The sequence below is a fragment of the Dasypus novemcinctus genome, chromosome 23, assembly GCF_030445035.2.
Source record: "Dasypus novemcinctus isolate mDasNov1 chromosome 23, mDasNov1.1.hap2, whole genome shotgun sequence".
Classification (NCBI taxonomy): domain Eukaryota; kingdom Metazoa; phylum Chordata; class Mammalia; order Cingulata; family Dasypodidae; genus Dasypus; species Dasypus novemcinctus.
The window spans coordinates 11,538,930-11,553,153 of record NC_080695.1 but is presented as its reverse complement, the minus strand read 5'-3'; the positions used below and the strand labels follow the sequence as shown (position 1 = coordinate 11,553,153).

Below are 14,224 nucleotides of genomic sequence, written 5' to 3'. Positions count from 1 at the left end.
TAAATAATGGCCAGCTCCACACGGGTCAAGGAGGCCCGGGGTTCGAACCGCGGACCTCCCATGTGGTAGACGGACGCCCTAACCACTGGGCCAAAGTCCGTTTCCCGCTGTTAGCTTCTTGACACCTTCCCATCAATGATCTCGACCTCCTCTGCCTCAGCCTCCCACTCTCACTGCCACATCCTAGACTTGATCATTCCCAGCCCCTGCACCATCAGGAGCATCCTTCTCTTTGCCGGTTACCCCTCCTCTCTCCCCAGCTCCCTTCCTCTGCATCTGAGCAGGTGGCTGGAGAAAACTTCATATCCATGCTTCTTCGTCTCTAAAGTTATGATCCCCAAAATCTCAGTCCAGTAAGCCTACTCTATTCTGCTGGTCATTTCACTTGCCACTCTTTACTCCACGAACCCCCAAGACCCACTTCCTGATCTCATTCTCAGCTAATGTTCCTCCTCGTTTCATTAAGATCAATTCCATTTAATGGGAAGCGGATGTGGCTCAATGGATAGAGCGTCCGCCTACCATATGGGAGGGTCCAGGGTTCAAACCCCAGGCCTCCTGACCCGTGTGGTGAGCTGGCCCACGCGCAGAGCTGCAGCACCAAGGAGTGCCGTGCCACGAAGGGGTGTCCTGTGTGGGGGTGCCCCAAGCACAAGGAGTGCGCCCCATAAGGAGAGCCACCCTGCATGAAAAAAAGTGCAGCCTGCCCAGGAGTGGCGCCACCCACATGGAGAGCTGACATAGCAAGATGATATAACAAAAAAAAATCCATTTAATTGCATTTCTGAGCAGCATTTGGCTTCTTTCTCCTCAGAACACTTTCTTTCCATGGCTTCTGGGATAGCACACCTCTTCTCAGCATCCAATTCCTAAACTCTAAATGCTGAATGACCCTGGGCTCAGTCTTCAGCTGTCCTTTCTCCTGTATCTACATTCATTTCCTTGCTATAAACGTTTCCAGCCCCATGACTTTCAATATTATCTATGTTAGTGACTCCCAATTTAACTAGCCTGAGTCTTCCTGTAAACTACAGATAAACGTATCTAATTGCCTACTTTACAGCTCTACTAGAATGTCTGATTGACAGCCAATACTTGCTCACTTCTCCCTACCCCTGAGTGAACTCCATTCCCCTACTCCATTCTGCTTTTTTCCCCATCTTTGTGAATGGAAACACCATCCACCCAGTTGCTCAGGTCAAAAATATCACAGTTGTCCTTGACATCTATGTCATCTGCAAATCCCCTCTACTCTACCTTTGAAAAAACTCCTCATCTGACGGTACTGTTCTGCCCTGATCACATGGGTCCAAGGCACCATTGCTGTGGACTACTGCAGCAGCTTCCTGGCTGGCCTTCTGGGTTGTGTTCCTACCTCTTGATAGCCCATTCTCCACACAGCCACAGCGTGAGCTTTGAAAACATAAGCAGATAGACTCGCATCCTGCTCCCCATTCTCCAGTAGCTTCCCATCACGCTTAGAAAATAATCCAGATCCCTTCTTAAGACAACCTCTATGCTTTGGCCCTGACTCTCTTGCCAACCTCACTTCTTACCACTTTTGTTCTCACTCACTGCACTGCAGCAACACCGGCGTCCTTGCTGCTTCTCAGACACACCCGGGCATTTTGCTCTTCCTCTACCCTGCTTGGAAGGTTCCTCCTGGAGGGGGGCCCCAGAGCTGACTCGCTGACTTCATTCATTCAGCTTTCTGATCAAATGTCCCCTCCTTAGGAAAAACCTCCTCTGATCACCCTCTCTCTCCTTACCACGCTCTATCCCTTTCCCTGATTTCTTTTTCTCTCCTACTACTTTTGCCTGAGCACTTACTGCCCGAGCCAGTATTCTGGTTCGTTCGTTGGCTCATGAGTTACTGCGGTAGCTCACTTCGGAGTTGTTGACTTGCTAACTAAAACTTATGCTTCATGAGAACAGCGACCCTCTTCACGTAGGAATCTTCAATTCCTAGAACAGTGCCTGGTGTACAGGAACCCTCGGAAAATATTTGCTGGGTGAAGGAATGACTTACCCAAGGCAACAAGGCATTTAAATAAATGGCTATGCCGTCAATTTCCGTGGCCACCTGCCCCCACAGCCCTGTCAGCTCCAGGGTGGCAGTAACCCCTCCCGAGGGGAAGGGTCTCAGGTCCTTTTGTCCTCCCGCCTAATGGGGGAGTCAAGGCTCGGTGGGCGGCGAGCGGGACGGAGGGGAGCGAGGCGTCGCTCTCTATGGTCGGCCTCCCCAGTCCCTCCTCCCTAGCACCCGGCGTCGCTCTATGGTTCTTCCTGTCATTAGTCGGGAGGGGGCGCTGTGCGCAGGCGCGAGGTGACGCCGCGGCCGAGCCGGAAGGAGCGAGCGGCGGCCTCAGCGAAGGCGACGACGCTGTTGGCGGCGGCTGCGGGAACTAAAAGCTGCGTTGCTGGAGGCCGCCGAACGGGCTCCGCGAGCCGAGTGGCGAGTAAGTGGCGACTGGGGTGGCGTCCGGCTCCGTGAGGCGAGTGGGGGGACCCCCTGCCCGGCGCTTCCCTGAAGCCCCGGGGTGGGGGCGGGGGAAGCCTCGCCCGTGAGGGACGCTGAGGGGGCCCGGCCCGGGCGGCCCAGAGCGGAGTCCCGCGGCGAGGGGGAGCCACAAAGGGCACCGGCCAGGGACAGCCTCCCTCCGCTCCCGCCACTTGGGGAAGTTCAGCGGCGCGACCCCGCGGCCTTGCACGCCGGGGCGAGAGCACCTCCAGCACGAGTTCGTTCGGTGTCATTTCCCTCCGCTGGCCTGCAGCCGCCGCGGGAGGTGGGCTCTGTGCCTCTGACCGCGGCCGGAGCCAGCCGAGGCAGCTGGATGGTGACTTTGAACTCCAGCCCTCCGGAGCCCAGACCTTTCCCACTCCGCACTGGAAGGTGTGACTTTTCGTGAAAGCTGGCGACTCTGACTCCGTTCCACCGTAGTTCATTCAAAACCCTTGTTTCTGGAGCGCCTCGCATGTACCTAGCGCGGGCAGCAAAACAAGACAGGTGTTTCCTCTGAGAGGAGGCGGGAATACTATGTTGAACAGTTTTCCAGAACTTTTGGGCTGGGGATTCAGATGTAAATCACCCAGGAACCCTGCGGGGAGAGGATGGGAAAGAGTTTCTGAGAGGCCTCAACTTAGCTTGCCTGAAGGAGAGCAGCTATGAAATTGCCTTGCTTTGCTTCTTTTTCTTTGTATAAATAACTTGTGGCTGGGGAAAGGGAGTGGTGGTGAATTTGAAGGAATGGCTGGAGAGCTTGTGGCCAGATTTTTTTTTAAGTAGAGGCTTTAGATTTTTATCCGAAAGGCTATCAGCATCTAATGAAAGAGAAGCCTTGCAGCACACTGGAGAAAGCGAATAAAGGAAGTTGAGATATGAATCCCGGAGACTGGAGATTTATGAAATAGGATAGGTGAGAAAGCCTGTGTTTGCTGACTGTTACATGACTTACTGTCAGTGTTTATTATATTTTAGGCCACATTAAAATCTTTGTGGACTTCAGTAACTACATTTAACACCTGACCTTCATTGTTACTAATAATAGCGGAAAACATATGGGACCAACTCTCTGTCAGACACAGTTACAGGCATTTTCCTTATATTAGCTCCTTTAATCCTCTCAATGAACTGAGGCTCTGAGAAATAACTTACTAGTCATGCAGCTTGTAAGGGACAGAACTGGGACTTGAACTGTCTTTCGTTCCAGAGTTCATACTTCCAATTATCCTGCTATTCCAAAGAATATTATTTATTCAAAAAGCTTTTCTGGAGCATCTGCCGGGCAGTGTGCTATTTTCTGGGACTATGAGAATGAGTAAGATGCAGGGTCCTTTTTTTGGGGAACTTAAGTTTAGCAGAAGACACAGATATTAAGAATAGTATTCTAAACAGCTGTATAATTATTGTCGTGAGTACTTTGAAGACGTGAGGGATGTTGTATGAATGAATACTGGGGTTACTAGTCCAGGAGATAGTCAGGACAGGTTTTACTCTGAGGAAGTGACGTTTAGGATAAAGAACTGAAGAGTTAGGCAAAGAGAGGCAATGAGGAAGAAGAATCCAGCCAGAGAGGAGAGCCTGACGTGGAAGAAAGGAGTATAGCATTTTCGAAGAACTCAGCCACTGCCATTGAGAATGGTGACTAGGGGAAAAAAAGTATGGGATGAGGCTAGCTATGTCAGCAAGGGTCATATGATACAGCATTTTGTAGGCTATGGTAAGAGTTTTGGTTCTGCCATGATGAAATTTGTAGTTTAAAAAAATAAAAATTTAAATAAAAATACAAAAATCTCTCACTGCTCTGTGAAAATGTGCCATGGGGTGGAGTACTTGGTGAAGAAGGGGCAAGGTGCCATGAGTTCACACAGGATTCCATTTTAATACACAATGGTTGAAAGCATTGTCTCCTGTCCCCTGAGGATGTGCTCACTTAATTGTCCCAGTTTCTGACCCAATTTCCAGTTGACTATTGAGGAAAATCTTAATGTTATATATTAAACTCTAGCCTGCCACCTGAAGATTTGGAATTTAATTTTTGTAGAAAGACACTGGTAAAATGATTACAAGAACTCTTTTAAACTTTGCCTAAACTACAGACTAAGAGTTTGCATAATTACATCTGTAATTATGAAAGCTATTTTACTCTAGTTATTTCATTTTGTCTACACATTAAAAATTAATACCTCATTGCATTTTCTTATTCTGAATTCATCATCTGCCTTGTTCTTTTTTAATAGTATCACCATCCTCCAGTCACTCAATCTCAACATCTAGGTCAGCTTTGATTCCCTTCATCCTCTTGCCATGATAGCCAATTATGTGCAAAATCCCATTGGATCTTAACTCTGCCATCAGTATGTTGTATCTTTTTTCCTTCCCCTTCCCACTATTACTTCTAGTTCAGACTTCACTGATTCTTATTTCCTGCTACCAGACGTCTCCTACACTTTGTCTTACACATTGTACCTGATTGGTTTTCCTAAGGAACAACTCTCTTTGCATTTTTTCCACCTGGTAAGAAAATAAAGTTTGCTTTCCATTTCAATTATCTATTGATGCAGAACATTCCACCCCCAAAACTTAATGGTTTAAAGCACTTTTATTTTGTTGACAATTTTGTGAATCAGGATATCAGGAAAGGTGCAATTGAGCCATTTTTCTCAGATTCACGTGGTATCAGTAGAGGTAGCTGGGGCTGGAGAATCTACTCCCAAGATGCCTTCTTCACTCAGGTGCCTTATCAGAGGGCTGGAAAGCTGGGCTCAACTGGCCCTTTCCCTTCCCATGTAGTCTCAGGGCCTCTCTGCATATCTCTCCAGTAGGGTAGTCAGACTTCTTACCTGGAGGCCCAGGGCCTAGGAACCCTGGGTGGAAGCTGCTGGCCTCTTAAAGTTTAAGGCTGGAACTAGCACAGCTTTCACTTCTGCCTATTTGTTAAAGTAGTTATAGGCCAGCCTAGATTCTAAAGGAGGGAAAATAAACCATACCTTCCAATGGGAAAAGTGTGCAAGGATTTGTGGCCATCCTTAATCTGCCACAAGCTCCTTAGTAAACATTCAAGGCCTTCACCATACCTTTCCAGCAATTTTGCCTCACTCATCTCACCTTATTCTGCATGTCATCTTGCCAAACTGGGCCCCATATAAACTTCTCATGTCTCATTTTTTGTTTCTGTTTTTCTCCTTGTGGAGCATTCTTTTCCATTCTCATCTCTTCAAATCCTAGTTATCATTTAAATCTTAGCACAAATACTGCCTTTGCTCCTAAACCTTCCCTGTCTACTTGCCCTCCGCCAACTGAAAAGAATCTCTGTCTGAAACTGTCATAGCACTTTATTGCCCTAATGACTTTATACTTTGTAGTGTGGTTAGTTGGTTAGTTGCCTGCATATTTTTTTTCCCACTGATGGCATTCCAGGTCCTTTGAGGCAAGATCCATGTTGTGTTTTCTTTGTATATATGCCCTGTGATTCATAGCACAAATTCTTTTTACTCTTTGGTGGGCCCACAATAAATATTTGCTGAATTATTTTGATGTGTGTATTTTTTAATTTATTGAAGTATATCGGATACATAAACATACATAAACAATAAATGTATAGCAATAGTTGTAAACTTACAAAACAAACATGTAACATCATACAGGGATGTCATACCTCATCCTACCAACAATACCTTGCAATGTTGTGAAACATTTTTAACTAATGATTAAAGAGCATACTCAAAATATTACTACCAACCAAAGTATCTTATATTTGGTGTATTTTCCCTCCAACCTACCCTGTTGTTGTTGTTATTATTATTTCATTTATATATGAACATATATAAACAAGAAGTATAGTAAGAGTTGTGAACTTACAAAGCAAACATGCATAACATCATACAGGGTCCCATACATCAATCCACTACCAACACCTTACATCATTGTGAGACATTTGTTACAAATGATGGAAGAATATCATCAAAATCTTACTACTAACTATAGTCCTTATCTTACATTTGGTGTATTTTCCCCTAGCCTACCGTATTATTTTTTAAATATATTTTTATGACAGAAGTTGTAAACTTAGAAAATAATCATACATATGCAGGATTCCCATACAATACCCGTCTATCAATACACCACACTGTGGTGGAACCTTTGTTGCAGATTATGAGATATCACCAAACTATTACCAGGTCCATAGCGTACAATTTTTTTTTTTTTTTTAAGGCAAGGGAGTAAAGAGTTTATTAAGAAACAAGAGAAGAGTACACAGTCCTAGACATGGACTGTGGGCATGCTACAGGTGAGTTGCCCATAGCATACATTTGGCATAGTTTTTCCATACTCTGCCATTATCAACATAATCTTTGGTTTAGATGCATGAATAATACAGTATTGCTGTTAACCACAGTCCATTGGCCAGTCAGTTGTATTCTTCCTGCTTCTCTACATTCCCACCACCCTGCAATAGTGATAATACATCTGTTCTAGCTCACAAAGGATACTCGAATCTGTACCATCAACCACAGTTCTCATCCATGTCTGGGTTTACTGTGTTACTCAATCCCTAGATTCTCTAGCTTTCTTTCATTTGGCATTTACATCCCTAGACTACCCTTTTCAGCCACATTCCAATTTATAAACTAGCTGTTATTCACTGTAATGTTGTTACCATCAACTCCATACATTTTTGCACTTTTACAATAAAGTTAACTAAAACTTCTATGTACATTAAACATCAGTAGTCCATCTCAGTCCTCATCTTACCTCCTTTAAGAATCTGCCACCTCCCACCAGATCTTGAAGATATTTTTACTACATTTTCTTTTAGAAGCTTTATGCTTCTTGCTTTTTTATATTTACATTTTTGATCCATTTTGACTTAATTTTCGGGTAAGGTGTGAGACAGGGGTCCTCTTTCCTTCTTTCAGCTATGGATATCCAGTTCTCTCAGCACCATTTATTGAATAGATGGTTCTGACCAAGCTGGGTGGGTTTGATAGGCTTGTCAAATACCACTTGACCAAAGATGTGAGGGTCTGTTTCTTAACCATCAGTTTGGTTCACTTGGTCTATATGTCTGTCTTTATGCCAGTATCATACTGTTTTTACCACTGTAGCTAGGTAATAAGATTTCAAGTCTGAAAGTGAGAGTCCTCCAACTTCACTTTTCCCTTTTAAGATGTTTCTGGCTATTTGGGACTCCTTACCCTTCCAAATAAATTTGATAATCATGTTTTCCATTTACTTAAAAACTGCTGGTGGAATTTCTATCAGGATTGCATTGAACCTTTATATCAATTTGGGTAGAATTGACATCTTAATGATATTTAGTTTTCCAATCCGTGAGCATAGAGTCTTCTTCCAATTATTTAGGTCTTTATTTTACTTTATTTTTTTAAAGATTTATTTATTTATTTCTCCCCCCTCCCTCCATTGTCTGCTCTCTGTGTCCATTCACTGTGTGTTCTTCTGTGTCTGCCTGTATTCTCATTAGGCAGCTCTGGGAACCGATCCTGGGACCTTCCAGAGTGGGGGAGAGGCAGTCATTCTCTTGTGCCATCTCAGCTCCCTGGTCTGCTGCGTCTCTTACTGTCTCTCCTCTGTGTCTCTTTGTTGCATCATCATGCTACACCAGCTCTCCTCATGGACCAGCACTCCGCGTGCCATGTTGCCACATGGGCCAGCTTGCCCTCACCAGAAGGCCCTAGGTCTCCGAACCCTGAACCTCCTGTATGGTAGTTGGGAGTCCAATTGCTTGAGCCACATCTGCTTCCTATCTTTTTTTTAAAAATTATTTTAACAATGAGTTGTAGTTTTCTGAATACAAGTGCTTTACATTGTTGGTTAAGTTTACTCTTTTTTTCCCTCCTCCTGCCCACCCTGCTGTTTTTTGCTGTCTGTGTCCATTTGCTGTGTGATCTTCTGTATCTGTTTCTCTTTTTTTTGTCTTCTCGTTTTTCTCCTCTAGGGTTTACTGGGGTTCGATCCTGGGGGCCTCTGATGTGGAGAGAGGTTCCCTTTCACTTGCATCACCTCAGTTCCTGGTTTCTGTTGCACGTCGCCTTGACTCTCCCCTTTGTCTCTGTTTTGTTGTGTCATCATCTTGCTGTGTGACTCACTTGCATGGGTGCTGGCTTGTCGCATGGGCACTAGGCTTGCCACACGGGCAATCGCATGGGCACGCCCTCCTTTTACCAGGAGCCCCCAGGGATCGAACCTGGGTCCTCCCATGTGGCAGGTTGAAGCCCAATCACTTGAGCCATATCTGCTTCCCTAAGTACTCTTAAATATTTGATTATTTTAGTCGCTATTTTAAGTAGATTTTTTTCTCCCCACTTCCTCCTCAGATTGAACATTACTAGTGTCTTTTTAAAGTCTAGTGTATCTAATATAAGTACAGGTACTCTGGCTTTTTTTTCCCCCCTTGGTTACTGAATGTGTAGAGTATCTTTTTCCAGTCTTTCATTTTCAATCTTGGTATCCTTGGGTCTAAGGTGAGTCTCTTATAGACAGCATACAGGTGGTTCGTACATTCTTATCCATTCTGCCAGTGTGTGTCTTTTGATTGGGGAGTTTAATCCATTAACATTGAATGTTATTACTGTAAAGGCAGTTCTTATTTCACCCACTTTGACCTTTGGGTTTTATCTGTCATATTTTATTTTCACCTCTCTTTTTGAGGCTTTTACTAATTTTACTGATATTATCTTCATTTCCAGACTCCCTTCCAAGCCTCTTTCATTCCTGTCTTGTGTTTTTAGACTGTAGCATACCCTTTAATATTTCTTGCAAAGCTGGTCTCTTGGTTACAAACTCTGTTTCTTTTTTATCTGTGAATATTCTAAACTCACCTTCATTTTTGAAAGACAATCTTGCTGAATATAAGATTCTTTCCTGGAAGTTTTTCTCTTTCAGTACATTAAGTATACTACTGTCTTCTTCCATGGTTTCTGATGAGAAATCAGCACTTAATCTTTTTTTTTTTTTTTTTAAGATTTATTTTATTTATTTGTCTTCCCATTGGGTATCCTTTATATGTTCTGCATTGCTTTTCTCTTGCTGCCCTCAGAATTCTCTTCGTCTTTGGCATTTGACATTTTGATTAGTATGTGTCTCAGAGTTGGTCTTTTCTGATTTATTCAGATGGAAGTATGTTGTGCTTCAGCTATTCCTTTGTATGTTCGCTTTTGGAGGCCTTTTCATCAAGCTTACTGATCCTTTTTTCTGCCTCCTCAAATCCACTATTATATGATTCCAGTGTATTTTTTTTAAGATTTATTTTTTCCCACCCCTTGTTGTTTTTTCACTTAGTGTGTCTATTCATCTTCCTTGTTTCTTTAGGAGGCACTGAGAGCTGAACCCGGGACTTCTGATGTGGAAGGGAGGTGCCTAATTGCTTGAGTCACCTCCACTTTCTGTTTTGTTGTGTCTCGCATTATGTTTTTCCTCCCAGCATCTCTTGTTGCGTCAGCTCGCTGTCTTTAGGTGGCACCAGGAACCTTTGCTGCCTGCTTTCCTGGGGCTCTAATTATGTTTTTCTTCTTGTGTCTTGCTGCGCCTGCCCATCACACCAGCTTGTTGTCTTCTTTAGGAGGCACCAGGATCCGCACCAGTGACCTCCCATGTTATAGGCGGGAGCCCAGTCGCCTGAGCCACATCCACTTCCTTCCTGTATTTTTTAAAATTTATTGAAGTATATCATTCATACATAAACATACATAAACAAGCATATAGTAATAGTTGTGAACTTACAGAACATATATAACGTCATATAGGACTCTCATAATTCACCCTGCCACCAATACTTTGCATTGTTGTTAAACCTTTTTAACTAATGATTATTGTCAAAATATCACTACTAATCAAAATATTTTTCCCCTACCCACCCTATTATTAGTATCTTTATATCATTTTTTTTTTTAAGTTTTTTTTTTTTAAGATTTATTTCTCTCCCATTCCCCCCTCCCCCGTTGTCTGCTCTCTGTGTCCATTCGCTGTGTGTTCTTCAGCATCTGCTTGCATTATCCGGCGGCACTGGGAAACTGCATCTCTTGTTGCATCATCCTCCTGCATCAGCTCTGTGTGTGGGTTGTGACACTCCTGGCTGGGCTGCGCTTTTTTCACATGGGCGGCTCTCCTTGTGGGGCGCACTCCTTGCGTGTGGGGCACCCCTACTCGGGGGCACCCCTGTGTGGCAGGACACTCCTTGCTCGTGGCACATGGGCCAGCTCACCACATGGGTCAGGAGGCCCTGGGGATTGAACCTTGAACCCTCCATATGGTAGGCGGACACTCTGTCAGTTGAGCCACATCCACTTTATATTATTTGTATATGAACATTCATGAACAATTAAGTGTATAGTAAAAGTTCTGAACTTAGGAAGCAAGCATGCATAACATCATACAAGGTTCCCATTCATCAACCCTCCTTCAACACCTTGCATTGTCATGAGACATTTGTTACAAATTATGAAAGAATATTGTTAAAATCTTACTACTAATTATAGTCCTTACCTTACATTTGTTGTGGTTTTCCCTCAACCCACCCTATTATTATTTTTTAAATATGTTTTTTATGGCAGAAGTTGTAAACTTATAAAACAATCTTGAGTGTGCAGAATTCCCAAACAACCCCCTCTATCAACACACCATACTCTGGTGGAACATTTGTTACAGATAAGATAATATCATCTGATTGTTACCACATCCATAATGTACATTTGGCTCACATTTTCCATACTGCCCCATTATCAACACAGTACATCTTTGGCATAGGTGCAGCAATATTATTATTGCTAACCACAGTCCATAGATCACTCTAGTGGTATTTTTCCCTTGCTTCTCCACATCCCCAACACCCTGCAGTTGTGATGTACATTTGCTCTAGCTCACAAAGGACACTCTTGGGTCTGAATCATCAACTACAATTTTCATCCACCTCTTGGTTTACTGTGCTATTCAGTTCCTAGAGTATTGTCTAGCATTCTGTCAGTTGGCATTTATATACCTAGACTACCTTTTTTTTTTTTTTAATATGGAATGCTTCATGAATTTGCAGGTCATCCTTGCGCAGGGGCCATGCTAATCTTCTCTGTATCGTTCCAATTTTAGTATATGTGCTGCTGAAACGAGCATTAGACTACCATTTTCAACCATATCCCCATTTATAAAATAGCTGTTAATCACTATTTGTTGCCATCCACTCTATACATTTCCACACTTTTATAGTAAATCTAATTAAAACTTGTACATACATTAAACATCAGTAGTCCATCTCAGTCCTCCTCTTATCTCCTTTAAAAATGTACCACCTACCACCAGGTCTTGAAGCTATTTTCCTACAATTTCTTCCAGAAGTTTTATGGTTCTTTTATTTTTAGTTTTTTTTATCCATTTTGAGTTAATTTTGGGTAAGGTGTGAGTTAGCGGTCTTCTTTCCTTCTTTCGGCTATGGATACTCAGTTCTTTCAGCACCATTTGTTGAATGCACTGTTCTGCCCAAGCTGGGTGAGTTTGACAGGCTAGTCAAAAATCAGTTGACCATACATATGAGGGTCTGTTTCTGAACTATCAGTTTGGTTCCATTGATCGTGTATCTGTCTTTATACCAGTGTCATGTTGTTTTTACCACTATAGGTAGATAATATGATTTAAAGTCTGGTGATGAGGGTTTGCTTTTCCTTTTTATGATGTTTCTGACTATTCAGGACCCCTTACCCTTCCAAATAAATTTGGTATTAGTGCTTTCAATTTTTTTTTTAAAACACTGGTAGACTTTTTATCAGGATTGCATTGAATATATCAATTTGACTACAATTGACATCTTAATGATATTTAGTCTTCCAGTCCCTGAGCATGGAATGTTCTTTCTGTTATTTAGGACTTTTTTGATTTCTTTTAATATTTAGTTGCAGTTTTCTGAATACAGATCCTTTACATCATTGGCTAAGTTTATTCCTATTTGAGTTTTATCTGTCATATTTTATATTCACCACTCTTTTGACACTTTAATTACTTTTATTGATATAAACTTAATTTCTAGACTCTCTTCCAGGCCTTTCTCTTCTGTCTTTTCTTTTCAGGCTCTTGCACATCCTTTAGTATTTCCTGAAAATCTGGTCTCTTGCTTAGAAATTCTCTTAGTTTCCATTTATCTGAATATTCTAACCTCACCCTCATTTTTAAAAGACAATCTTGCTGAATATAAGATTCTTGGTTGGAAATTTTTCTCTTATAGTATCTTAAATGTATCATACTACTGTCTTCTTGCCTCCATGGTTTCTGGTGAGAAATCAACACTTAATCTTATTGGTTATCCCATATATGTTATGTATTGCATTTCTCTTGCTCTTCTCAGAATTCTCTCTTTGTCTTTGGCATTTGACATTCTGATTAGTATGTGTCTCGGAGTTGGTCTATTCGGATTTTTTCGGCTAGGAATACTTTGTGCTTCTTGGACAGGGATATATATGTCCTTCAATAGAATTGGGAAATTTTCTACCATTATTTCTTCAAATATTCCTTCTGCTCCTTTTCCCTTCTCTTCTCCTTGTGGGACACCCATGCCATGTATGTTTGCATGCCTTTTGCTGTCATTTAGTTCCTGAGACCTTGTTCAATTTTTTCCCATTCTTCACCTGTTCTTTTGTATGTTGACTTTCAGAGGCCATTTCTTCAAGCTCACCAGTCCGTCCTTCTGCCTCCTCAAATCTGCTATTATATAATTCCAATGTTTTTAAATTTTCATTTATTGCACTTCCCATTCCCATAAGATCTGCTATTTTTATATGAATGCTTTCAGATTCTTTGTGTTCATCCAGTGTTTTTATTAAATAAATTTATTTATTAAGGAGATTTGTTTGAACATCTGTGATTAGTTGTCTTAACTCCTTTATGTCATCTAGAGGCTTATCTTGTTCCTTTATTTGGGCCATATTGTCTTGTTTCTTGATGTGGATTGTAATTTTTTGTTGGTGTCTTGGCATCTGGCATATTAGAGTATTTATTCTGGCTGCAGTTTTTGTCTTTAGTTTAGGGCTTCCTGCCCTTTCTCCTTTGCTCGTTGTGCAGTGGGAGCCAAGGATATAGTTGGTGCTATAATCTGTGGAGGCTCAAGCTGCCCTCATTGCCCCAGGAACCGATGAAGCTTCTCCCAACTTTCTCCTTTGCCAGGGGTAGGGACAGAGTCACAGCTGTGTGGAATAATCCAAGTTGTGCAGGCCTAGACTGTAGTTGCTCAGAGAGACTGATGAAGCTTCACGCCCCTTTCACCCCTGCCTGGGGCGGAGATGGAGCTGCAGGTGTGGGCAGCAGTCTATGCAGTGTGGGTCCAAGATGACCACGGTTGCCCTAGTAGACTTCCGATTATTCAGTCTGTGCCAGCCAAAGGTCCCTGCAGTTACCTGGATAGGTTGGTGCAGGGCCTGCCATCCTCTTCCCTGCCAGAGGCAGGGCATAAGCCTAGCCTAGGGCTGCAGGCAGATATGGGTGAAAGAAACTGGTTCCTACCATCACTGGTTTTCAATCAGCGAAGCGTCCCCTCAGGCTGGGGGTGGAGTCAAAATGGCAACTACTGACCTCTTTACCACTTGGACAGAGTCACACCCCAGCTGTTCCCATGGTTTTATCTTAGCCAGCCGAAACCTACTAATCAGTAGCCGAAATCGTCAGCTGACTGTCTCCTCCCTTCCCTGTTTTTGGGAAATGGAGCTTCCAATTCCAGCCCCTTGTGCT

General features: G+C 42.8%; 1 protein-coding gene and 1 non-coding gene across 7 annotated transcripts in view; one reads left to right on the top strand and one right to left on the bottom strand.

The window, feature by feature from the left end:
• Window positions 1-2,291: 2,291 nt before the first annotated feature.
• RNF216 (ring finger protein 216) overlaps window positions 2,292-14,224 on the top strand; it is a 204,825-nt gene continuing 192,892 nt past the window's right edge. For 3 of the 6 annotated variants that reach the window (XM_071211131.1, XM_071211132.1, XM_071211130.1), the window contains exon 1: window positions 2,333-2,459. The gene's annotated coding sequence lies outside the window, so the exon portion shown is untranslated. Of the gene's footprint in view, window positions 2,460-14,224 lie in introns of all 6 variants that reach the window. The other 3 variants (XM_058285738.1, XM_058285737.1, XM_058285740.2) reach the window with 2 other exon arrangements.
• Window positions 11,520-11,626, bottom strand: LOC111763345 (U6 spliceosomal RNA). The gene has a single exon (XR_002796227.1). It is a non-coding gene; the product is annotated as a U6 spliceosomal RNA (small nuclear RNA).